Source organism: Gasterosteus aculeatus, unplaced genomic scaffold, assembly GCF_964276395.1.
Source record: "Gasterosteus aculeatus unplaced genomic scaffold, fGasAcu3.hap1.1 HAP1_SCAFFOLD_29, whole genome shotgun sequence".
NCBI lineage: Eukaryota > Metazoa > Chordata > Actinopteri > Perciformes > Gasterosteidae > Gasterosteus > Gasterosteus aculeatus.
Window position 1 is genome coordinate 133,998 of NW_027554887.1, and position 21,663 is coordinate 155,660.

At 44.7% G+C, this 21,663-nt stretch overlaps 36 non-coding genes across 36 annotated transcripts; all 36 read left to right on the forward strand.

Moving 5' to 3' along the window:
* Positions 1 to 24: 24 nt before the first annotated feature.
* LOC144393928 (U5 spliceosomal RNA) lies at positions 25 to 142 on the forward strand. Its single transcript, XR_013456768.1, has one exon. It is a non-coding gene; the product is annotated as a U5 spliceosomal RNA (small nuclear RNA).
* A 599-nt stretch (positions 143 to 741) lies between these two features.
* On the forward strand, positions 742 to 932 carry LOC144393622 (U2 spliceosomal RNA). Its single transcript, XR_013456463.1, has one exon. It is a non-coding gene; the product is annotated as a U2 spliceosomal RNA (small nuclear RNA).
* Positions 933 to 1,208: 276 nt separating this feature from the next.
* Positions 1,209 to 1,372, forward strand: LOC144393442 (U1 spliceosomal RNA). Its single transcript, XR_013456283.1, has one exon. It is a non-coding gene; the product is annotated as a U1 spliceosomal RNA (small nuclear RNA).
* A 442-nt stretch (positions 1,373 to 1,814) lies between these two features.
* On the forward strand, positions 1,815 to 1,929 carry LOC144393831 (U5 spliceosomal RNA). The gene has a single exon (XR_013456671.1). It is a non-coding gene; the product is annotated as a U5 spliceosomal RNA (small nuclear RNA).
* A 602-nt stretch (positions 1,930 to 2,531) lies between these two features.
* Positions 2,532 to 2,722, forward strand: LOC144393624 (U2 spliceosomal RNA). Its single transcript, XR_013456464.1, has one exon. It is a non-coding gene; the product is annotated as a U2 spliceosomal RNA (small nuclear RNA).
* Positions 2,723 to 2,998: 276 nt separating this feature from the next.
* On the forward strand, positions 2,999 to 3,162 carry LOC144393444 (U1 spliceosomal RNA). Its single transcript, XR_013456285.1, has one exon. It is a non-coding gene; the product is annotated as a U1 spliceosomal RNA (small nuclear RNA).
* Positions 3,163 to 3,604: 442 nt separating this feature from the next.
* LOC144393833 (U5 spliceosomal RNA) lies at positions 3,605 to 3,719 on the forward strand. The gene has a single exon (XR_013456672.1). It is a non-coding gene; the product is annotated as a U5 spliceosomal RNA (small nuclear RNA).
* A 602-nt stretch (positions 3,720 to 4,321) lies between these two features.
* On the forward strand, positions 4,322 to 4,512 carry LOC144393625 (U2 spliceosomal RNA). Its single transcript, XR_013456465.1, has one exon. It is a non-coding gene; the product is annotated as a U2 spliceosomal RNA (small nuclear RNA).
* Positions 4,513 to 4,788: 276 nt separating this feature from the next.
* Positions 4,789 to 4,952, forward strand: LOC144393445 (U1 spliceosomal RNA). The gene has a single exon (XR_013456286.1). It is a non-coding gene; the product is annotated as a U1 spliceosomal RNA (small nuclear RNA).
* A 442-nt stretch (positions 4,953 to 5,394) lies between these two features.
* On the forward strand, positions 5,395 to 5,512 carry LOC144393929 (U5 spliceosomal RNA). The gene has a single exon (XR_013456769.1). It is a non-coding gene; the product is annotated as a U5 spliceosomal RNA (small nuclear RNA).
* A 599-nt stretch (positions 5,513 to 6,111) lies between these two features.
* LOC144393627 (U2 spliceosomal RNA) lies at positions 6,112 to 6,302 on the forward strand. The gene has a single exon (XR_013456467.1). It is a non-coding gene; the product is annotated as a U2 spliceosomal RNA (small nuclear RNA).
* A 276-nt stretch (positions 6,303 to 6,578) lies between these two features.
* LOC144393446 (U1 spliceosomal RNA) lies at positions 6,579 to 6,742 on the forward strand. The gene has a single exon (XR_013456287.1). It is a non-coding gene; the product is annotated as a U1 spliceosomal RNA (small nuclear RNA).
* Positions 6,743 to 7,184: 442 nt separating this feature from the next.
* On the forward strand, positions 7,185 to 7,299 carry LOC144393835 (U5 spliceosomal RNA). The gene has a single exon (XR_013456674.1). It is a non-coding gene; the product is annotated as a U5 spliceosomal RNA (small nuclear RNA).
* A 599-nt stretch (positions 7,300 to 7,898) lies between these two features.
* LOC144393628 (U2 spliceosomal RNA) lies at positions 7,899 to 8,089 on the forward strand. The gene has a single exon (XR_013456469.1). It is a non-coding gene; the product is annotated as a U2 spliceosomal RNA (small nuclear RNA).
* A 276-nt stretch (positions 8,090 to 8,365) lies between these two features.
* LOC144393448 (U1 spliceosomal RNA) lies at positions 8,366 to 8,529 on the forward strand. Its single transcript, XR_013456288.1, has one exon. It is a non-coding gene; the product is annotated as a U1 spliceosomal RNA (small nuclear RNA).
* A 442-nt stretch (positions 8,530 to 8,971) lies between these two features.
* Positions 8,972 to 9,086, forward strand: LOC144393836 (U5 spliceosomal RNA). Its single transcript, XR_013456675.1, has one exon. It is a non-coding gene; the product is annotated as a U5 spliceosomal RNA (small nuclear RNA).
* Positions 9,087 to 9,688: 602 nt separating this feature from the next.
* Positions 9,689 to 9,879, forward strand: LOC144393669 (U2 spliceosomal RNA). The gene has a single exon (XR_013456509.1). It is a non-coding gene; the product is annotated as a U2 spliceosomal RNA (small nuclear RNA).
* Positions 9,880 to 10,155: 276 nt separating this feature from the next.
* On the forward strand, positions 10,156 to 10,319 carry LOC144393449 (U1 spliceosomal RNA). The gene has a single exon (XR_013456289.1). It is a non-coding gene; the product is annotated as a U1 spliceosomal RNA (small nuclear RNA).
* Positions 10,320 to 10,761: 442 nt separating this feature from the next.
* On the forward strand, positions 10,762 to 10,879 carry LOC144393930 (U5 spliceosomal RNA). Its single transcript, XR_013456770.1, has one exon. It is a non-coding gene; the product is annotated as a U5 spliceosomal RNA (small nuclear RNA).
* Positions 10,880 to 11,581: 702 nt separating this feature from the next.
* On the forward strand, positions 11,582 to 11,772 carry LOC144393629 (U2 spliceosomal RNA). Its single transcript, XR_013456470.1, has one exon. It is a non-coding gene; the product is annotated as a U2 spliceosomal RNA (small nuclear RNA).
* A 276-nt stretch (positions 11,773 to 12,048) lies between these two features.
* On the forward strand, positions 12,049 to 12,212 carry LOC144393450 (U1 spliceosomal RNA). The gene has a single exon (XR_013456290.1). It is a non-coding gene; the product is annotated as a U1 spliceosomal RNA (small nuclear RNA).
* Positions 12,213 to 12,654: 442 nt separating this feature from the next.
* On the forward strand, positions 12,655 to 12,769 carry LOC144393837 (U5 spliceosomal RNA). The gene has a single exon (XR_013456677.1). It is a non-coding gene; the product is annotated as a U5 spliceosomal RNA (small nuclear RNA).
* A 602-nt stretch (positions 12,770 to 13,371) lies between these two features.
* LOC144393630 (U2 spliceosomal RNA) lies at positions 13,372 to 13,562 on the forward strand. Its single transcript, XR_013456471.1, has one exon. It is a non-coding gene; the product is annotated as a U2 spliceosomal RNA (small nuclear RNA).
* A 276-nt stretch (positions 13,563 to 13,838) lies between these two features.
* LOC144393451 (U1 spliceosomal RNA) lies at positions 13,839 to 14,002 on the forward strand. The gene has a single exon (XR_013456291.1). It is a non-coding gene; the product is annotated as a U1 spliceosomal RNA (small nuclear RNA).
* A 442-nt stretch (positions 14,003 to 14,444) lies between these two features.
* On the forward strand, positions 14,445 to 14,562 carry LOC144393933 (U5 spliceosomal RNA). Its single transcript, XR_013456772.1, has one exon. It is a non-coding gene; the product is annotated as a U5 spliceosomal RNA (small nuclear RNA).
* A 702-nt stretch (positions 14,563 to 15,264) lies between these two features.
* On the forward strand, positions 15,265 to 15,455 carry LOC144393631 (U2 spliceosomal RNA). The gene has a single exon (XR_013456472.1). It is a non-coding gene; the product is annotated as a U2 spliceosomal RNA (small nuclear RNA).
* A 276-nt stretch (positions 15,456 to 15,731) lies between these two features.
* LOC144393452 (U1 spliceosomal RNA) lies at positions 15,732 to 15,895 on the forward strand. The gene has a single exon (XR_013456293.1). It is a non-coding gene; the product is annotated as a U1 spliceosomal RNA (small nuclear RNA).
* Positions 15,896 to 16,337: 442 nt separating this feature from the next.
* LOC144393838 (U5 spliceosomal RNA) lies at positions 16,338 to 16,452 on the forward strand. The gene has a single exon (XR_013456678.1). It is a non-coding gene; the product is annotated as a U5 spliceosomal RNA (small nuclear RNA).
* Positions 16,453 to 17,157: 705 nt separating this feature from the next.
* On the forward strand, positions 17,158 to 17,348 carry LOC144393632 (U2 spliceosomal RNA). The gene has a single exon (XR_013456473.1). It is a non-coding gene; the product is annotated as a U2 spliceosomal RNA (small nuclear RNA).
* Positions 17,349 to 17,624: 276 nt separating this feature from the next.
* LOC144393453 (U1 spliceosomal RNA) lies at positions 17,625 to 17,788 on the forward strand. The gene has a single exon (XR_013456294.1). It is a non-coding gene; the product is annotated as a U1 spliceosomal RNA (small nuclear RNA).
* Positions 17,789 to 18,230: 442 nt separating this feature from the next.
* Positions 18,231 to 18,345, forward strand: LOC144393839 (U5 spliceosomal RNA). Its single transcript, XR_013456679.1, has one exon. It is a non-coding gene; the product is annotated as a U5 spliceosomal RNA (small nuclear RNA).
* Positions 18,346 to 19,050: 705 nt separating this feature from the next.
* Positions 19,051 to 19,241, forward strand: LOC144393633 (U2 spliceosomal RNA). Its single transcript, XR_013456474.1, has one exon. It is a non-coding gene; the product is annotated as a U2 spliceosomal RNA (small nuclear RNA).
* A 276-nt stretch (positions 19,242 to 19,517) lies between these two features.
* LOC144393454 (U1 spliceosomal RNA) lies at positions 19,518 to 19,681 on the forward strand. The gene has a single exon (XR_013456295.1). It is a non-coding gene; the product is annotated as a U1 spliceosomal RNA (small nuclear RNA).
* A 442-nt stretch (positions 19,682 to 20,123) lies between these two features.
* LOC144393840 (U5 spliceosomal RNA) lies at positions 20,124 to 20,238 on the forward strand. Its single transcript, XR_013456680.1, has one exon. It is a non-coding gene; the product is annotated as a U5 spliceosomal RNA (small nuclear RNA).
* Positions 20,239 to 20,943: 705 nt separating this feature from the next.
* Positions 20,944 to 21,134, forward strand: LOC144393731 (U2 spliceosomal RNA). The gene has a single exon (XR_013456572.1). It is a non-coding gene; the product is annotated as a U2 spliceosomal RNA (small nuclear RNA).
* A 276-nt stretch (positions 21,135 to 21,410) lies between these two features.
* Positions 21,411 to 21,574, forward strand: LOC144393456 (U1 spliceosomal RNA). Its single transcript, XR_013456297.1, has one exon. It is a non-coding gene; the product is annotated as a U1 spliceosomal RNA (small nuclear RNA).
* The last annotated feature ends 89 nt before the right edge of the window (positions 21,575 to 21,663 follow it).

Consider the following 21,663-nt stretch of genomic DNA (forward strand, 5'->3'; position numbering starts at 1 on the left):
CTGCCTGCCACCTGATTCCGCAACTGACTTTGGTTTCTCTTCAATACGCATAAGTCTTTCGCCTTTTACTAAAGACTTCCGTGGAGAGGAACAACAATGAGTTGACCATATTTTTGGCAGGCTCTGCCAATTGACTGAGCCTCATGTACTTGTGTGAAAAGAAAAGTAGTTGGACAGAGGCTCCTGACAATGGAGCACAAACAAAGTTGTGTTTACTTATCACTGGAGTCACTAGTGCAGCAAGTCTCAAATCACTGTCTGAATCCAAAGTGAAATCAACCAGATTTCAGCAGGATTTTACAGGGATTAATGGTCACTTTACTGGAGTCTCCGGTGGAGCACGTCTCAAATCAGCAAATCACTGTCTGAATTCATTGTGAAATCAACAAGATTTTCAGCAGGAATCATCACTGGAGTCACTAGTGGAGCCTTGCAGCAAGTCTCAAATCTCTGTCTGAATCCATTGTGAAATCAACAAGATTTTCAGCAGGACTTTACAGTGATTAATCATCACTGGAGTCTCTAGTGTCTGAAACAACAGTGAAATCAACCAGATTTCAGCAGGAGTTTACACTTTTGCTTGTAAACAAATCAATGATTTTAGCTTTTTTGAGGACGGGGGCAGCGTGGGGAGTGGGTTGTTAAGTAGCAAGCGACTGCTACGCCCAGTTGAAAGAACCGCACCGCGACAATTGAGATATGTGCTGGTACGTTGGGTCTGCAAACAAACAGTTTGGTGTTATCGCTTCTCGGCCTTTTGGCTAAGATCAAGTGTAGTATCTGTTCTTATCAGTTTAATATCTGATATGTCCTCTATACGAGGACTACATATTAAGCCGATTTTTAGCTCTGGGAGATGAAAAAGGGGCTTGCTCCGTTCACTCCAAGCATCGACCCGGTATTGCAGCACCTCCGGGAACGGTGCACCCTTTAAATTGTGGAAAATAAAAGAAATGGTAACCTGAATCAGTGGTGTGGTGTTGGAAATGATTTCTGCTTTGAGTAAAACAAGTCTCACCTCCACATAGTTTTTAAGACTGAGGCTTTTGGCAAGTGACTTATGCTTACTCATCAATAGTGCCTTTGTTTTGCAAGTCTCAAATCACTGATTTTAACTTCACCGATCTGTGAGGACGGTGCCATCTGCGAACCGTCACCACAAATGCTGTGACTGGGAATACCGTCCCTGCCTCTGTCACCACCAACTCATACTTACCTGGCAGGGGAGATACCATGATCAAGAAGGTGGTTCACCCAGGGCGAGGCTCAGTCATTGCACTGCGACTGTGCTGACCACTGCGAATTCCCCAAATGTGGGAATCTCGACTGCATAATTTGTGGTAGTGGGGGACTGCGTTCGCGCTCTCCCCTGATATTGAAGTCAAAGAAAAACCAGGTGTCCCGTTTAATCATCACTGTCTGAATCCCTAGTGAAATCAACCACATTTCAGCAGGATTTTACACGGATTAATCACCACTGCACTGGAGTCTCCGGTGGAGGGAGTCTACAATCAGCAAATCACTGTCTGAATCCAAAGTGAAATCAACCAGATTTCAGCATTAATCATCACTGCGCTGGAGTCTCCAGTGGAGCACGTCTCAAATCAGCAAATCACTGTCTGAATCCAAAGTGAAATCAAGCACATTTCAGCAGGACTTTACACTTTTGCTTGTAAACAAATCAATGAGTTTTTGATGGCTGGTGCTGGGGAATGGGTTTGGCATTGGACAACCGCAGCTCAACCAGTCCCAACCACAAGAGGGATCACTGTTGCGACTGGGATATAAGGCTGCCTGCCACCTGATTCCGCAACTGACTTTGGTTTCTCTTCAATACGCATAAGTCTTTCGCCTTTTACTAAAGACTTCCGTGGAGAGGAACAACAATGAGTTGACCATATTTTTGGCAGGCTCTGCCAATTGGCTGAGCCTCATGTACTTGTGTGAAAAGAAAAGTAGTTGGACAGAGGCTCCTGACAATGGAGCACAAACAAAGTTGTGTTTACTTATCACTGGAGTCACTAGTGCAGCAAGTCTCAAATCACTGTCTGAATCCAAAGTGAAATCAACCAGATTTCAGCAGGATTTTACAGGGATTAATGGTCACTTTACTGGAGTCTCCGGTGGAGCACGTCTCAAATCAGCAAATCACTGTCTGAATTCATTGTGAAATCAACAAGATTTTCAGCAGGAATCATCACTGGAGTCACTAGTGGAGCCTTGCAGCAAGTCTCAAATCTCTGTCTGAATCCATTGTGAAATCAACAAGATTTTCAGCAGGACTTTACAGTGATTAATCATCACTGGAGTCTCTAGTGTCTGAAACAACAGTGAAATCAACCAGATTTCAGCAGGAGTTTACACTTTTGCTTGTAAACAAATCAATGATTTTAGCTTTTTTGAGGACGGGGGCAGCGTGGGGAGTGGGTTGTTAAGTAGCAAGCGACTGCTACGCCCAGTTGAAAGAACCGCACCGCGACAATTGAGATATGTGCTGGTACGTTGGGTCTGCAAACAAACAGTTTGGTGTTATCGCTTCTCGGCCTTTTGGCTAAGATCAAGTGTAGTATCTGTTCTTATCAGTTTAATATCTGATATGTCCTCTATACGAGGACTACATATTAAGCCGATTTTTAGCTCTGGGAGATGAAAAAGGGGCTTGCTCCGTTCACTCCAAGCATCGACCCGGTATTGCAGCACCTCCGGGAACGGTGCACCCTTTAAATTGTGGAAAATAAAAGAAATGGTAACCTGAATCAGTGGTGTGGTGTTGGAAATGATTTCTGCTTTGAGTAAAACAAGTCTCACCTCCACATAGTTTTTAAGACTGAGGCTTTTGGCAAGTGACTTATGCTTACTCATCAATAGTGCCTTTGTTTTGCAAGTCTCAAATCACTGATTTTAACTTCACCGATCTGTGAGGACGGTGCCATCTGCGAACCGTCACCACAAATGCTGTGACTGGGAATACCGTCCCTGCCTCTGTCACCACCAACTCATACTTACCTGGCAGGGGAGATACCATGATCAAGAAGGTGGTTCACCCAGGGCGAGGCTCAGTCATTGCACTGCGACTGTGCTGACCACTGCGAATTCCCCAAATGTGGGAATCTCGACTGCATAATTTGTGGTAGTGGGGGACTGCGTTCGCGCTCTCCCCTGATATTGAAGTCAAAGAAAAACCAGGTGTCCCGTTTAATCATCACTGTCTGAATCCCTAGTGAAATCAACCACATTTCAGCAGGATTTTACACGGATTAATCACCACTGCACTGGAGTCTCCGGTGGAGGGAGTCTACAATCAGCAAATCACTGTCTGAATCCAAAGTGAAATCAACCAGATTTCAGCATTAATCATCACTGCGCTGGAGTCTCCAGTGGAGCACGTCTCAAATCAGCAAATCACTGTCTGAATCCAAAGTGAAATCAAGCACATTTCAGCAGGACTTTACACTTTTGCTTGTAAACAAATCAATGAGTTTTTGATGGCTGGTGCTGGGGAATGGGTTTGGCATTGGACAACCGCAGCTCAACCAGTCCCAACCACAAGAGGGATCACTGTTGCGACTGGGATATAAGGCTGCCTGCCACCTGATTCCGCAACTGACTTTGGTTTCTCTTCAATACGCATAAGTCTTTCGCCTTTTACTAAAGACTTCCGTGGAGAGGAACAACAATGAGTTGACCATATTTTTGGCAGGCTCTGCCAATTGGCTGAGCCTCATGTACTTGTGTGAAAAGAAAAGTAGTTGGACAGAGGCTCCTGACAATGGAGCACAAACAAAGTTGTGTTTACTTATCACTGGAGTCACTAGTGCAGCAAGTCTCAAATCACTGTCTGAATCCAAAGTGAAATCAACCAGATTTCAGCAGGATTTTACAGGGATTAATGGTCACTTTACTGGAGTCTCCGGTGGAGCACGTCTCAAATCAGCAAATCACTGTCTGAATTCATTGTGAAATCAACAAGATTTTCAGCAGGAATCATCACTGGAGTCACTAGTGGAGCCTTGCAGCAAGTCTCAAATCTCTGTCTGAATCCATTGTGAAATCAACAAGATTTTCAGCAGGACTTTACAGTGATTAATCATCACTGGAGTCTCTAGTGTCTGAAACAACAGTGAAATCAACCAGATTTCAGCAGGAGTTTACACTTTTGCTTGTAAACAAATCAATGATTTTAGCTTTTTTGAGGACGGGGGCAGCGTGGGGAGTGGGTTGTTAAGTAGCAAGCGACTGCTACGCCCAGTTGAAAGAACCGCACCGCGACAATTGAGATATGTGCTGGTACGTTGGGTCTGCAAACAAACAGTTTGGTGTTATCGCTTCTCGGCCTTTTGGCTAAGATCAAGTGTAGTATCTGTTCTTATCAGTTTAATATCTGATATGTCCTCTATACGAGGACTACATATTAAGCCGATTTTTAGCTCTGGGAGATGAAAAAGGGGCTTGCTCCGTTCACTCCAAGCATCGACCCGGTATTGCAGCACCTCCGGGAACGGTGCACCCTTTAAATTGTGGAAAATAAAAGAAATGGTAACCTGAATCAGTGGTGTGGTGTTGGAAATGATTTCTGCTTTGAGTAAAACAAGTCTCACCTCCACATAGTTTTTAAGACTGAGGCTTTTGGCAAGTGACTTATGCTTACTCATCAATAGTGCCTTTGTTTTGCAAGTCTCAAATCACTGATTTTAACTTCACCGATCTGTGAGGACGGTGCCATCTGCGAACCGTCACCACAAATGCTGTGACTGGGAATACCGTCCCTGCCTCTGTCACCACCAACTCATACTTACCTGGCAGGGGAGATACCATGATCAAGAAGGTGGTTCACCCAGGGCGAGGCTCAGTCATTGCACTGCGACTGTGCTGACCACTGCGAATTCCCCAAATGTGGGAATCTCGACTGCATAATTTGTGGTAGTGGGGGACTGCGTTCGCGCTCTCCCCTGATATTGAAGTCAAAGAAAAACCAGGTGTCCCGTTTAATCATCACTGTCTGAATCCCTAGTGAAATCAACCACATTTCAGCAGGATTTTACACGGATTAATCACCACTGCACTGGAGTCTCCGGTGGAGGGAGTCTACAATCAGCAAATCACTGTCTGAATCCAAAGTGAAATCAACCAGATTTCAGCATTAATCATCACTGCGCTGGAGTCTCCAGTGGAGCACGTCTCAAATCAGCAAATCACTGTCTGAATCCAAAGTGAAATCAAGCACATTTCAGCAGGACTTTACACTTTTGCTTGTAAACAAATCAATGAGTTTTTGATGGCTGGTGCTGGGGAATGGGTTTGGCATTGGACAACCGCAGCTCAACCAGTCCCAACCACAAGAGGGATCACTGTTGCGACTGGGATATAAGGCTGCCTGCCACCTGATTCCGCAACTGACTTTGGTTTCTCTTCAATACGCATAAGTCTTTCGCCTTTTACTAAAGACTTCCGTGGAGAGGAACAACAATGAGTTGACCATATTTTTGGCAGGCTCTGCCAATTGACTGAGCCTCATGTACTTGTGTGAAAAGAAAAGTAGTTGGACAGAGGCTCCTGACAATGGAGCACAAACAAAGTTGTGTTTACTTATCACTGGAGTCACTAGTGCAGCAAGTCTCAAATCACTGTCTGAATCCAAAGTGAAATCAACCAGATTTCAGCAGGATTTTACAGGGATTAATGGTCACTTTACTGGAGTCTCCGGTGGAGCACGTCTCAAATCAGCAAATCACTGTCTGAATTCATTGTGAAATCAACAAGATTTTCAGCAGGAATCATCACTGGAGTCACTAGTGGAGCCTTGCAGCAAGTCTCAAATCTCTGTCTGAATCCATTGTGAAATCAACAAGATTTTCAGCAGGACTTTACAGTGATTAATCATCACTGGAGTCTCTAGTGTCTGAAACAACAGTGAAATCAACCAGATTTCAGCAGGAGTTTACACTTTTGCTTGTAAACAAATCAATGATTTTAGCTTTTTTGAGGACGGGGGCAGCGTGGGGAGTGGGTTGTTAAGTAGCAAGCGACTGCTACGCCCAGTTGAAAGAACCGCACCGCGACAATTGAGATATGTGCTGGTACGTTGGGTCTGCAAACAAACAGTTTGGTGTTATCGCTTCTCGGCCTTTTGGCTAAGATCAAGTGTAGTATCTGTTCTTATCAGTTTAATATCTGATATGTCCTCTATACGAGGACTACATATTAAGCCGATTTTTAGCTCTGGGAGATGAAAAAGGGGCTTGCTCCGTTCACTCCAAGCATCGACCCGGTATTGCAGCACCTCCGGGAACGGTGCACCCTTTAAATTGTGGAAAATAAAAGAAATGGTAACCTGAATCAGTGGTGTGGTGTTGGAAATGATTTCTGCTTTGAGTAAAACAAGTCTCACCTCCACATAGTTTTTAAGACTGAGGCTTTTGGCAAGTGACTTATGCTTACTCATCAATAGTGCCTTTGTTTTGCAAGTCTCAAATCACTGATTTTAACTTCACCGATCTGTGAGGACGGTGCCATCTGCGAACCGTCACCACAAATGCTGTGACTGGGAATACCGTCCCTGCCTCTGTCACCACCAACTCATACTTACCTGGCAGGGGAGATACCATGATCAAGAAGGTGGTTCACCCAGGGCGAGGCTCAGTCATTGCACTGCGACTGTGCTGACCACTGCGAATTCCCCAAATGTGGGAATCTCGACTGCATAATTTGTGGTAGTGGGGGACTGCGTTCGCGCTCTCCCCTGATATTGAAGTCAAAGAAAAACCAGGTGTCCCGTTTAATCATCACTGTCTGAATCCCTAGTGAAATCAACCACATTTCAGCAGGATTTTACACGGATTAATCACCACTGCACTGGAGTCTCCGGTGGAGGGAGTCTACAATCAGCAAATCACTGTCTGAATCCAAAGTGAAATCAACCAGATTTCAGCATTAATCATCACTGCGCTGGAGTCTCCAGTGGAGCACGTCTCAAATCAGCAAATCACTGTCTGAATCCAAAGTGAAATCAAGCACATTTCAGCAGGACTTTACACTTTTGCTTGTAAACAAATCAATGAGTTTTTGATGGCTGGTGCTGGGGAATGGGTTTGGCATTGGACAACCGCAGCTCAACCAGTCCCAACCACAAGAGGGATCACTGTTGCGACTGGGATATAAGGCTGCCTGCCACCTGATTCCGCAACTGACTTTGGTTTCTCTTCAATACGCATAAGTCTTTCGCCTTTTACTAAAGACTTCCGTGGAGAGGAACAACAATGAGTTGACCATATTTTTGGCAGGCTCTGCCAATTGGCTGAGCCTCATGTACTTGTGTGAAAAGAGTAGTTGGACAGAGGCTCCTGACAATGGAGCACAAACAAAGTTGTGTTTACTTATCACTGGAGTCACTAGTGCAGCAAGTCTCAAATCACTGTCTGAATCCAAAGTGAAATCAACCAGATTTCAGCAGGATTTTACAGGGATTAATGGTCACTTTACTGGAGTCTCCGGTGGAGCACGTCTCAAATCAGCAAATCACTGTCTGAATTCATTGTGAAATCAACAAGATTTTCAGCAGGAATCATCACTGGAGTCACTAGTGGAGCCTTGCAGCAAGTCTCAAATCTCTGTCTGAATCCATTGTGAAATCAACAAGATTTTCAGCAGGACTTTACAGTGATTAATCATCACTGGAGTCTCTAGTGTCTGAAACAACAGTGAAATCAACCAGATTTCAGCAGGAGTTTACACTTTTGCTTGTAAACAAATCAATGATTTTAGCTTTTTTGAGGACGGGGGCAGCGTGGGGAGTGGGTTGTTAAGTAGCAAGCGACTGCTACGCCCAGTTGAAAGAACCGCACCGCGACAATTGAGATATGTGCTGGTACGTTGGGTCTGCAAACAAACAGTTTGGTGTTATCGCTTCTCGGCCTTTTGGCTAAGATCAAGTGTAGTATCTGTTCTTATCAGTTTAATATCTGATATGTCCTCTATACGAGGACTACATATTAAGCCGATTTTTAGCTCTGGGAGATGAAAAAGGGGCTTGCTCCGTTCACTCCAAGCATCGACCCGGTATTGCAGCACCTCCGGGAACGGTGCACCCTTTAAATTGTGGAAAATAAAAGAAATGGTAACCTGAATCAGTGGTGTGGTGTTGGAAATGATTTCTGCTTTGAGTAAAACAAGTCTCACCTCCACATAGTTTTTAAGACTGAGGCTTTTGGCAAGTGACTTATGCTTACTCATCAATAGTGCCTTTGTTTTGCAAGTCTCAAATCACTGATTTTAACTTCACCGATCTGTGAGGACGGTGCCATCTGCGAACCGTCACCACAAATGCTGTGACTGGGAATACCGTCCCTGCCTCTGTCACCACCAACTCATACTTACCTGGCAGGGGAGATACCATGATCAAGAAGGTGGTTCACCCAGGGCGAGGCTCAGTCATTGCACTGCGACTGTGCTGACCACTGCGAATTCCCCAAATGTGGGAATCTCGACTGCATAATTTGTGGTAGTGGGGGACTGCGTTCGCGCTCTCCCCTGATATTGAAGTCAAAGAAAAACCAGGTGTCCCGTTTAATCATCACTGTCTGAATCCCTAGTGAAATCAACCACATTTCAGCAGGATTTTACACGGATTAATCACCACTGCACTGGAGTCTCCGGTGGAGGGAGTCTACAATCAGCAAATCACTGTCTGAATCCAAAGTGAAATCAACCAGATTTCAGCATTAATCATCACTGCGCTGGAGTCTCCAGTGGAGCACGTCTCAAATCAGCAAATCACTGTCTGAATCCAAAGTGAAATCAAGCACATTTCAGCAGGACTTTACACTTTTGCTTGTAAACAAATCAATGAGTTTTTGATGGCTGGTGCTGGGGAATGGGTTTGGCATTGGACAACGGCAGCTCAACCAGTCCCAACCACAAGAGGGATCACTGTTGCGACTGGGATATAAGGCTGCCTGTCACCTGATTCCGCAACTGACTTTGGTTTCTCTTCAATACGCATAAGTCTTTCGCCTTTTACTAAAGACTTCCGTGGAGAGGAACAACAATGAGTTGACCATATTTTTGGCAGGCTCTGCCAATTGGCTGAGCCTCATGTACTTGTGTGAAAAGAAAAGTAGTTGGACAGAGGCTCCTGACAATGGAGCACAAACAAAGTTGTGTTTACTTATCACTGGAGTCACTAGTGCAGCAAGTCTCAAATCACTGTCTGAATCCAAAGTGAAATCAACCAGATTTCAGCAGGATTTTACAGGGATTAATGGTCACTTTACTGGAGTCTCCGGTGGAGCACGTCTCAAATCAGCAAATCACTGTCTGAATTCATTGTGAAATCAACAAGATTTTCAGCAGGAATCATCACTGGAGTCACTAGTGGAGCCTTGCAGCAAGTCTCAAATCTCTGTCTGAATCCATTGTGAAATCAACAAGATTTTCAGCAGGACTTTACAGTGATTAATCATCACTGGAGTCTCTAGTGTCTGAAACAACAGTGAAATCAACCAGATTTCAGCAGGAGTTTACACTTTTGCTTGTAAACAAATCAATGATTTTAGCTTTTTTGAGGACGGGGGCAGCGTGGGGAGTGGGTTGTTAAGTAGCAAGCGACTGCTACGCCCAGTTGAAAGAACCGCACCGCGACAATTGAGATATGTGCTGGTACGTTGGGTCTGCAAACAAACAGTTTGGTGTTATCGCTTCTCGGCCTTTTGGCTAAGATCAAGTGTAGTATCTGTTCTTATCAGTTTAATATCTGATATGTCCTCTATACGAGGACTACATATTAAGCCGATTTTTAGCTCTGGGAGATGAAAAAGGGGCTTGCTCCGTTCACTCCAAGCATCGACCCGGTATTGCACCCCCTCCGGGAACGGTGCACCCTTTAAATTGTGGAAAATAAAAGAAATGGTAACCTGAATCAGTGGTGTGGTGTTGGAAATGATTTCTGCTTTGAGTAAAACAAGTCTCACCTCCACATAGTTTTTAAGACTGAGGCTTTTGTCAAGTGACTCATGCTTACTCATCAATAGTGCCTTTGTTTTGCAAGTCTCAAATCACTGATTTTAACTTCACCGGTCTGTGAGGACGGTGCCATCTGCGAACCGTCACCACAAATGCTGTGACTGGGAATACCGTCCCTGCCTCTGTCACCACCAACTCATACTTACCTGGCAGGGGAGATACCATGATCAAGAAGGTGGTTCACCCAGGGCGAGGCTCAGTCATTGCACTGCGACTGTGCTGACCACTGCGAATTCCCCAAATGTGGGAATCTCGACTGCATAATTTGTGGTAGTGGGGGACTGCGTTCGCGCTCTCCCCTGATATTGAAGTCAAAGAAAAACCAGGTGTCCCGTTTATTCATCACTGTCTGAATCCCTAGTGAAATCAACCACATTTCAGCAGGATTTTACACGGATTAATCACCACTGCACTGGAGTCTCCAGTGGAGGGAGTCTACAATCAGCAAATCACTGTCTGAATCCAAAGTGAAATCAACCAGATTTCAGCATTAACCATCACTGCGCTGGAGTCTCCAGTGGAGCACGTCTCAAATCAGCAAATCACTGTCTGAATCCAAAGTGAAATCAAGCACATTTCAGCAGGACTTTACACTTTTGCATGTAAACAAATCAATGAGTTGTTGATGGCTGGTGCTGGGGAATGGGTTTGGCATTGGACAACCGCAGCTCAACCAGTCCCAACCACAAGAGGGATCACTGTTGCGACTGGGATATAAGGCTGCCTGCCACCTGATTCCGCAACTGACTTTGGTTTCTCTTCAATACGCATAAGTCTTTCGCCTTTTACTAAAGACTTCCGTGGAGAGGAACAACAATGAGTTGACCATATTTTTGGCAGGCTCTGCCAATTGACTGAGCCTCATGTACTTGTGTGAAAAGAAAAGTAGTTGGACAGAGGCTCCTGACAATGGAGCACAAACAAAGTTGTGTTTACTTATCACTGGAGTCACTAGTGCAGCAAGTCTCAAATCACTGTCTGAATCCAAAGTGAAATCAACCAGATTTCAGCAGGATTTTACAGGGATTAATGGTCACTTTACTGGAGTCTCCGGTGGAGCACGTCTCAAATCAGCAAATCACTGTCTGAATTCATTGTGAAATCAACAAGATTTTCAGCAGGAATCATCACTGGAGTCACTAGTGGAGCCTTGCAGCAAGTCTCAAATCTCTGTCTCAATCCATTGTGAAATCAACAAGATTTTCAGCAGGACTTTACAGTGATTAATCATCACTGGAGTCACTAGTGGAGCCTTGCAGCAAGTCTCAAATCCCTGTCTGAATCCATTGTGAAATCAACAAGATTTTCAGCAGGACTTTACAGTGATTAATCATCACTGGAGTCTCTAGTGTCTGAAACAACAGTGAAATCAACCAGATTTCAGCAGGAGTTTACACTTTTGCTTGTAAACAAATCAATGATTTTAGCTTTTTTGAGGACGGGGGCAGCGTGGGGAGTGGGTTGTTAAGTAGCAAGCGACTGCTACGCCCAGTTGAAAGAACCGCACCGCGACAATTGAGATATGTGCTGGTACGTTGGGTCTGCAAACAAACAGTTTGGTGTTATCGCTTCTCGGCCTTTTGGCTAAGATCAAGTGTAGTATCTGTTCTTATCAGTTTAATATCTGATATGTCCTCTATACGAGGACTACATATTAAGCCGATTTTTAGCTCTGGGAGATGAAAAAGGGGCTTGCTCCGTTCACTCCAAGCATCGACCCGGTATTGCAGCACCTCCGGGAACGGTGCACCCTTTAAATTGTGGAAAATAAAAGAAATGGTAACCTGAATCAGTGGTGTGGTGTTGGAAATGATTTCTGCTTTGAGTAAAACAAGTCTCACCTCCACATAGTTTTTAAGACTGAGGCTTTTGGCAAGTGACTTATGCTTACTCATCAATAGTGCCTTTGTTTTGCATGTCTCAAATCACTGATTTTAACTTCACCGATCTGTGAGGACGGTGCCATCTGCGAACCGTCACCACAAATGCTGTGACTGGGAATACCGTCCCTGCCTCTGTCACCACCAACTCATACTTACCTGGCAGGGGAGATACCATGATCAAGAAGGTGGTTCACCCAGGGCGAGGCTCAGTCATTGCACTGCGACTGTGCTGACCACTGCGAATTCCCCAAATGTGGGAATCTCGACTGCATAATTTGTGGTAGTGGGGGACTGCGTTCGCGCTCTCCCCTGATATTGAAGTCAAAGAAAAACCAGGTGTCCCGTTTAATCATCACTGTCTGAATCCCTAGTGAAATCAACCACATTTCAGCAGGATTTTACACGGATTAATCACCACTGCACTGGAGTCTCCGGTGGAGGGAGTCTACAATCAGCAAATCACTGTCTGAATCCAAAGTGAAATCAACCAGATTTCAGCATTAATCATCACTGCGCTGGAGTCTCCAGTGGAGCACGTCTCAAATCAGCAAATCACTGTCTGAATCCAAAGTGAAATCAAGCACATTTCAGCAGGACTTTACACTTTTGCTTGTAAACAAATCAATGAGTTTTTGATGGCTGGTGCTGGGGAATGGGTTTGGCATTGGACAACCGCAGCTCAACCAGTCCCAACCACAAGAGGGATCACTGTTGCGACTGGGATATAAGGCTGCCTGCCACCTGATTCCGCAACTGACTTTGGTTTCTCTTCAATACGCATAAGTCTTTCGCCTTTTACTAAAGACTTCCGTGGAGAGGAACAACAATGAGTTGACCATATTTTTGGCAGGCTCTGCCAATTGGCTGAGCCTCATGTACTTGTGTGAAAAGAAAAGTAGTTGGACAGAGGCTCCTGACAATGGAGCACAAACAAAGTTGTGTTTACTTATCACTGGAGTCACTAGTGCAGCAAGTCTCAAATCACTGTCTGAATCCAAAGTGAAATCAACCAGATTTCAGCAGGATTTTACAGGGATTAATGGTCACTTTACTGGAGTCTCCGGTGGAGCACGTCTCAAATCAGCAAATCACTGTCTGAATTCATTGTGAAATCAACAAGATTTTCAGCAGGAATCATCACTGGAGTCACTAGTGGAGCCTTGCAGCAAGTCTCAAATCTCTGTCTGAATCCATTGTGAAATCAACAAGATTTTCAGCAGGACTTTACAGTGATTAATCATCACTGGAGTCTCTAGTGTCTGAAACAACAGTGAAATCAACCAGATTTCAGCAGGAGTTTACACTTTTGCTTGTAAACAAATCAATGATTTTAGCTTTTTTGAGGACGGGGGCAGCGTGGGGAGTGGGTTGTTAAGTAGCAAGCGACTGCTACGCCCAGTTGAAAGAACCGCACCGCGACAATTGAGATATGTGCTGGTACGTTGGGTCTGCAAACAAACAGTTTGGTGTTATCGCTTCTCGGCCTTTTGGCTAAGATCAAGTGTAGTATCTGTTCTTATCAGTTTAATATCTGATATGTCCTCTATACGAGGACTACATATTAAGCCGATTTTTAGCTCTGGGAGATGAAAAAGGGGCTTGCTCCGTTCACTCCAAGCATCGACCCGGTATTGCAGCACCTCCGGGAACGGTGCACCCTTTAAATTGTGGAAAATAAAAGAAATGGTAACCTGAATCAGTGGTGTGGTGTTGGAAATGATTTCTGCTTTGAGTAAAACAAGTCTCACCTCCACATAGTTTTTAAGACTGAGGCTTTTGTCAAGTGACTCATGCTTACTCATCAATAGTGCCTTTGTTTTGCAAGTCTCAAATCACTGATTTTAACTTCACCGGTCTGTGAGGACGGTGCCATCTGCGAACCGTCACCACAAATGCTGTGACTGGGAATACCGTCCCTGCCTCTGTCACCACCAACTCATACTTACCTGGCAGGGGAGATACCATGATCAAGAAGGTGGTTCACCCAGGGCGAGGCTCAGTCATTGCACTGCGACTGTGCTGACCACTGCGAATTCCCCAAATGTGGGAATCTCGACTGCATAATTTGTGGTAGTGGGGGACTGCGTTCGCGCTCTCCCCTGATATTGAAGTCAAAGAAAAACCAGGTGTCCCGTTTATTCATCACTGTCTGAATCCCTAGTGAAATCAACCACATTTCAGCAGGATTTTACACGGATTAATCACCACTGCACTGGAGTCTCCAGTGGAGGGAGTCTACAATCAGCAAATCACTGTCTGAATCCAAAGTGAAATCAACCAGATTTCAGCATTAACCATCACTGCGCTGGAGTCTCCAGTGGAGCACGTCTCAAATCAGCAAATCACTGTCTGAATCCAAAGTGAAATCAAGCACATTTCAGCAGGACTTTACACTTTTGCATGTAAACAAATCAATGAGTTGTTGATGGCTGGTGCTGGGGAATGGGTTTGGCATTGGACAACCGCAGCTCAACCAGTCCCAACCACAAGAGGGATCACTGTTGCGACTGGGATATAAGGCTGCCTGCCACCTGATTCCGCAACTGACTTTGGTTTCTCTTCAATACGCATAAGTCTTTCGCCTTTTACTAAAGACTTCCGTGGAGAGGAACAACAATGAGTTGACCATATTTTTGGCAGGCTCTGCCAATTGACTGAGCCTCATGTACTTGTGTGAAAAGAAAAGTAGTTGGACAGAGGCTCCTGACAATGGAGCACAAACAAAGTTGTGTTTACTTATCACTGGAGTCACTAGTGCAGCAAGTCTCAAATCACTGTCTGAATCCAAAGTGAAATCAACCAGATTTCAGCAGGATTTTACAGGGATTAATGGTCACTTTACTGGAGTCTCCGGTGGAGCACGTCTCAAATCAGCAAATCACTGTCTGAATTCATTGTGAAATCAACAAGATTTTCAGCAGGAATCATCACTGGAGTCACTAGTGGAGCCTTGCAGCAAGTCTCAAATCTCTGTCTGAATCCATTGTGAAATCAACAAGATTTTCAGCAGGACTTTACAGTGATTAATCATCACTGGAGTCACTAGTGGAGCCTTGCAGCAAGTCTCAAATCCCTGTCTGAATCCATTGTGAAATCAACAAGATTTTCAGCAGGACTTTACAGTGATTAATCATCACTGGAGTCTCTAGTGTCTGAAACAACAGTGAAATCAACCAGATTTCAGCAGGAGTTTACACTTTTGCTTGTAAACAAATCAATGATTTTAGCTTTTTTGAGGACGGGGGCAGCGTGGGGAGTGGGTTGTTAAGTAGCAAGCGACTGCTACGCCCAGTTGAAAGAACCGCACCGCGACAATTGAGATATGTGCTGGTACGTTGGGTCTGCAAACAAACAGTTTGGTGTTATCGCTTCTCGGCCTTTTGGCTAAGATCAAGTGTAGTATCTGTTCTTATCAGTTTAATATCTGATATGTCCTCTATACGAGGACTACATATTAAGCCGATTTTTAGCTCTGGGAGATGAAAAAGGGGCTTGCTCCGTTCACTCCAAGCATCGACCCGGTATTGCAGCACCTCCGGGAACGGTGCACCCTTTAAATTGTGGAAAATAAAAGAAATGGTAACCTGAATCAGTGGTGTGGTGTTGGAAATGATTTCTGCTTTGAGTAAAACAAGTCTCACCTCCACATAGTTTTTAAGACTGAGGCTTTTGGCAAGTGACTTATGCTTACTCATCAATAGTGCCTTTGTTTTGCATGTCTCAAATCACTGATTTTAACTTCACCGATCTGTGAGGACGGTGCCATCTGCGAACCGTCACCACAAATGCTGTGACTGGGAATACCGTCCCTGCCTCTGTCACCACCAACTCATACTTACCTGGCAGGGGAGATACCATGATCAAGAAGGTGGTTCACCCAGGGCGAGGCTCAGTCATTGCACTGCGACTGTGCTGACCACTGCGAATTCCCCAAATGTGGGAATCTCGACTGCATAATTTGTGGTAGTGGGGGACTGCGTTCGCGCTCTCCCCTGATATTGAAGTCAAAGAAAAACCAGGTGTCCCGTTTAATCATCACTGTCTGAATCCCTAGTGAAATCAACCACATTTCAGCAGGATTTTACACGGATTAATCACCACTGCACTGGAGTCTCCGGTGGAGGGAGTCTACAATCAGCAAATCACTGTCTGAATCCAAAGTGAAATCAACCAGATTTCAGCATTAATCATCACTGCGCTGGAGTCTCCAGTGGAGCACGTCTCAAATCAGCAAATCACTGTCTGAATCCAAAGTGAAATCAAGCACATTTCAGCAGGACTTTACACTTTTGCTTGTAAACAAATCAATGAGTTTTTGATGGCTGGTGCTGGGGAATGGGTTTGGCATTGGACAACCGCAGCTCAACCAGTCCCAACCACAAGAGGGATCACTGTTGCGACTGGGATATAAGGCTGCCTGCCACCTGATTCCGCAACTGACTTTGGTTTCTCTTCAATACGCATAAGTCTTTCGCCTTTTACTAAAGACTTCCGTGGAGAGGAACAACAATGAGTTGACCATATTTTTGGCAGGCTCTGCCAATTGGCTGAGCCTCATGTACTTGTGTGAAAAGAAAAGTAGTTGGACAGAGGCTCCTGACAATGGAGCACAAACAAAGTTGTGTTTACTTATCACTGGAGTCACTAGTGCAGCAAGTCTCAAATCACTGTCTGAATCCAAAGTGAAATCAACCAGATTTCAGCAGGATTTTACAGGGATTAATGGTCACTTTACTGGAGTCTCCGGTGGAGCACGTCTCAAATCAGCAAATCACTGTCTGAATTCATTGTGAAATCAACAAGATTTTCAGCAGGAATCATCACTGGAGTCACTAGTGGAGCCTTGCAGCAAGTCTCAAATCTCTGTCTGAATCCATTGTGAAATCAACAAGATTTTCAGCAGGACTTTACAGTGATTAATCATCACTGGAGTCACTAGTGGAGCCTTGCAGCAAGTCTCAAATCCCTGTCTGAATCCATTGTGAAATCAACAAGATTTTCAGCAGGACTTTACAGTGATTAATCATCACTGGAGTCTCTAGTGTCTGAAACAACAGTGAAATCAACCAGATTTCAGCAGGAGTTTACACTTTTGCTTGTAAACAAATCAATGATTTTAGCTTTTTTGAGGACGGGGGCAGCGTGGGGAGTGGGTTGTTAAGTAGCAAGCGACTGCTACGCCCAGTTGAAAGAACCGCACCGCGACAATTGAGATATGTGCTGGTACGTTGGGTCTGCAAACAAACAGTTTGGTGTTATCGCTTCTCGGCCTTTTGGCTAAGATCAAGTGTAGTATCTGTTCTTATCAGTTTAATATCTGATATGTCCTCTATACGAGGACTACATATTAAGCCGATTTTTAGCTCTGGGAGATGAAAAAGGGGCTTGCTCCGTTCACTCCAAGCATCGACCCGGTATTGCAGCACCTCCGGGAACGGTGCACCCTTTAAATTGTGGAAAATAAAAGAAATGGTAACCTGAATCAGTGGTGTGGTGTTGGAAATGATTTCTGCTTTGAGTAAAACAAGTCTCACCTCCACATAGTTTTTAAGACTGAGGCTTTTGGCAAGTGACTTATGCTTACTCATCAATAGTGCCTTTGTTTTGCATGTCTCAAATCACTGATTTTAACTTCACCGATCTGTGAGGACGGTGCCATCTGCGAACCGTCACCACAAATGCTGTGACTGGGAATACCGTCCCTGCCTCTGTCACCACCAACTCATACTTACCTGGCAGGGGAGATACCATGATCAAGAAGGTGGTTCACCCAGGGCGAGGCTCAGTCATTGCACTGCGACTGTGCTGACCACTGCGAATTCCCCAAATGTGGGAATCTCGACTGCATAATTTGTGGTAGTGGGGGACTGCGTTCGCGCTCTCCCCTGATATTGAAGTCAAAGAAAAACCAGGTGTCCCGTTTAATCATCACTGTCTGAATCCCTAGTGAAATCAACCACATTTCAGCAGGATTTTACACGGATTAATCACCACTGCACTGGAGTCTCCGGTGGAGGGAGTCTACAATCAGCAAATCACTGTCTGAATCCAAAGTGAAATCAACCAGATTTCAGCATTAATCATCACTGCGCTGGAGTCTCCAGTGGAGCACGTCTCAAATCAGCAAATCACTGTCTGAATCCAAAGTGAAATCAAGCACATTTCAGCAGGACTTTACACTTTTGCTTGTAAACAAATCAATGAGTTTTTGATGGCTGGTGCAGGGGAATGGGTTTGGCATTGGACAACCGCAGCTCAACCAGTCCCAACCACAAGAGGGATCACTGTTGCGACTGGGATATAAGGCTGCCTGTCACCTGATTCCGCAACTGACTTTGGTTTCTCTTCAATACGCATAAGTCTTTCGCCTTTTACTAAAGACTTCCGTGGAGAGGAACAACAATGAGTTGACCATATTTTTGGCAGGCTCTGCCAATTGGCTGAGCCTCATGTACTTGTGTGAAAAGAAAAGTAGTTGGACAGAGGCTCCTGACAATGGAGCACAAACAAAGTTGTGTTTACTTATCACTGGAGTCACTAGTGCAGCAAGTCTCAAATCACTGTCTGAATCCAAAGTGAAATCAACCAGATTTCAGCAGGATTTTACAGGGATTAATGGTCACTTTACTGGAGTCTCCGGTGGAGCACGTCTCAAATCAGCAAATCACTGTCTGAATTCATTGTGAAATCAACAAGATTTTCAGCAGGAATCATCACTGGAGTCACTAGTGGAGCCTTGCAGCAAGTCTCAAATCTCTGTCTGAATCCATTGTGAAATCAACAAGATTTTCAGCAGGACTTTACAGTGATTAATCATCACTGGAGTCACTAGTGGAGCCTTGCAGCAAGTCTCAAATCCCTGTCTGAATCCATTGTGAAATCAACAAGATTTTCAGCAGGACTTTACAGTGATTAATCATCACTGGAGTCTCTAGTGTCTGAAACAACAGTGAAATCAACCAGATTTCAGCAGGAGTTTACACTTTTGCTTGTAAACAAATCAATGATTTTAGCTTTTTTGAGGACGGGGGCAGCGTGGGGAGTGGGTTGTTAAGTAGCAAGCGACTGCTACGCCCAGTTGAAAGAACCGCACCGCGACAATTGAGATATGTGCTGGTACGTTGGGTCTGCAAACAAACAGTTTGGTGTTATCGCTTCTCGGCCTTTTGGCTAAGATCAAGTGTAGTATCTGTTCTTATCAGTTTAATATCTGATATGTCCTCTATACGAGGACTACATATTAAGCCGATTTTTAGCTCTGGGAGATGAAAAAGGGGCTTGCTCCGTTCACTCCAAGCATCGACCCGGTATTGCAGCACCTCCGGGAACGGTGCACCCTTTAAATTGTGGAAAATAAAAGAAATGGTAACCTGAATCAGTGGTGTGGTGTTGGAAATGATTTCTGCTTTGAGTAAAACAAGTCTCACCTCCACATAGTTTTTAAGACTGAGGCTTTTGGCAAGTGACTTATGCTTACTCATCAATAGTGCCTTTGTTTTGCATGTCTCAAATCACTGATTTTAACTTCACCGATCTGTGAGGACGGTGCCATCTGCGAACCGTCACCACAAATGCTGTGACTGGGAATACCGTCCCTGCCTCTGTCACCACCAACTCATACTTACCTGGCAGGGGAGATACCATGATCAAGAAGGTGGTTCACCCAGGGCGAGGCTCAGTCATTGCACTGCGACTGTGCTGACCACTGCGAATTCCCCAAATGTGGGAATCTCGACTGCATAATTTGTGGTAGTGGGGGACTGCGTTCGCGCTCTCCCCTGATATTGAAGTCAAAGAAAAACCAGGTGTCCCGTTTAATCATCACTGTCTGAATCCCTAGTGAAATCAACCACATTTCAGCAGGATTTTACACGGATTAATCACCACTGCACTGGAGTCTCCGGTGGAGGGAGTCTACAATCAGCAAATCACTGTCTGAATCCAAAGTGAAATCAACCAGATTTCAGCATTAATCATCACTGCGCTGGAGTCTCCAGTGGAGCACGTCTCAAATCAGCAAATCACTGTCTGAATCCAAAGTGAAATCAAGCACATTTCAGCAGGACTTTACACTTTTGCTTGTAAACAAATCAATGAGTTTTTGATGGCTGGTGCTGGGGAATGGGTTTGGCATTGGACAACCGCAGCTCAACCAGTCCCAACCACAAGAGGGATCACTGTTGCGACTGGGATATAAGGCTGCCTGCCACCTGATTCCGCAACTGACTTTGGTTTCTCTTCAATACGCATAAGTCTTTCGCCTTTTACTAAAGACTTCCGTGGAGAGGAACAACAATGAGTTGACCATATTTTTGGCAGGCTCTGCCAATTGGCTGAGCCTCATGTACTTGTGTGAAAAGAAAAGTAGTTGGACAGAGGCTCCTGACAATGGAGCACAAACAAAGTTGTGTTTACTTATCACTGGAGTCACTAGTGCAGCAAGTCTCAAATCACTGTCTGAATCCAAAGTGAAATCAACCAGATTTCAGCAGGATTTTACAGGGATTAATGGTCACTTTACTGGAGTCTCCGGTGGAGCACGTCTCAAATCAGCAAATCACTGTCTGAATTCATTGTGAAATCAACAAGATTTTCAGCAGGAATCATCACTGGAGTCACTAGTGGAGCCTTGCAGCAAGTCTCAAATCTCTGTCTGAATCCATTGTGAAATCAACAAGATTTTCAGCAGGACTTTACAGTGATTAATCATCACTGGAGTCACTAGTGGAGCCTTGCAGCAAGTCTCAAATCCCTGTCTGAATCCATTGTGAAATCAACAAGATTTTCAGCAGGACTTTACAGTGATTAATCATCACTGGAGTCTCTAGTGTCTGAAACAACAGTGAAATCAACCAGATTTCAGCAGGAGTTTACACTTTTGCTTGTAAACAAATCAATGATTTTAGCTTTTTTGAGGACGGGGGCAGCGTGGGGAGTGGGTTGTTAAGTAGCAAGCGACTGCTACGCCCAGTTGAAAGAACCGCACCGCGACAATTGAGATATGTGCTGGTACGTTGGGTCTGCAAACAAACAGTTTGGTGTTATCGCCTCTCGGCCTTTTGGCTAAGATCAAGTGTAGTATCTGTTCTTATCAGTTTAATATCTGATATGTCCTCTATACGAGGACTACATATTAAGCCGATTTTTAGCTCTGGGAGATGAAAAAGGGGCTTGCTCCGTTCACTCCAAGCATCGACCCGGTATTGCAGCACCTCCGGGAACGGTGCACCCTTTAAATTGTGGAAAATAAAAGAAATGGTAACCTGAATCAGTGGTGTGGTGTTGGAAATGATTTCTGCTTTGAGTAAAACAAGTCTCACCTCCACATAGTTTTTAAGACTGAGGCTTTTGGCAAGTGACTTATGCTTACTCATCAATAGTGCCTTTGTTTTGCATGTCTCAAATCACTGATTTTAACTTCACCGATCTGTGAGGACGGTGCCATCTGCGAACCGTCACCACAAATGCTGTGACTGGGAATACCGTCCCTGCCTCTGTCACCACCAACTCATACTTACCTGGCAGGGGAGATACCATGATCAAGAAGGTGGTTCACCCAGGGCGAGGCTCAGTCATTGCACTGCGACTGTGCTGACCACTGCGAATTCCCCAAATGTGGGAATCTCGACTGCATAATTTGTGGTAGTGGGGGACTGCGTTCGCGCTCTCCCCTGATATTGAAGTCAAAGAAAAACCAGGTGTCCCGTTTAATCATCACTGTCTGAATCCCTAGTGAAATCAACCACATTTCAGCAGGATTTTA